The sequence below is a fragment of the Myotis davidii genome, unplaced genomic scaffold (assembly GCF_000327345.1).
Source record: "Myotis davidii unplaced genomic scaffold, ASM32734v1 scaffold197, whole genome shotgun sequence".
In the NCBI taxonomy this organism is placed as follows: domain Eukaryota; kingdom Metazoa; phylum Chordata; class Mammalia; order Chiroptera; family Vespertilionidae; genus Myotis; species Myotis davidii.
Window position 1 is genome coordinate 3,249,200 of NW_006291549.1, and position 733 is coordinate 3,249,932.

A 733-nucleotide genomic window follows, 5' to 3' on the forward strand; every position below is an offset into this window, starting at 1 on the left:
TGGGGTGGCTCAGCCGGAGCAGACACGCGGCCTGCGACGCTGGGCTTTTTGCAAAAGGCTACGGAGGAATCACGCGAACAAATGAACACTAACTAACCTGATTACCATTGGCCCTCAAAATAGAAGTTTGTTTTTTAAGAAAATGGAAACAATGATTCTAGATTTATTTTTAGCAAACAAAAACGTTAAGTTTTGTAAAATTGTAACCCGAAATGTGACAGACCTACAGAGATTTGGTTCACTGTTCTTTGGACTTGGAAGTCATTTCCTCATACATGTTTCTATCTTATTTTATTTTTTTAAAATATATTTTTATTGATTTCAGAGAGGAAGAGACAGAAACCTCAATAAATGAGAATCACTAATCGGCTGCCTCTTGCACACACACACCCCACCCCCACTAGGATGGAGCCCGCAACCTGGGCATGTGCCCTCCACTAGAATCTAACCCAGGCCCCTTCAGTCCTCAGGCCAGTGCTCTAGCCACTGAGCAAACCAGCTAGGGCATATGTTTCTGTTTTATTTATTTATTTATTTATTTTTATGTGTGTGTTTTTTTATGGGTTTTTGGGTTTTTTTTTTATGTTTCTGTTTTAAAGTTGAATTGAAATTTCCACAAGGGGCCTTGAATATTTTCGGTTGGTCCCCGTTTTGTTTGTTTGTTTTTTCTCAGCAAGATTCTCCCAACCTATGTTTGTTATGCAAGATGACTAATTTTTTTTTTAAAGTTGTG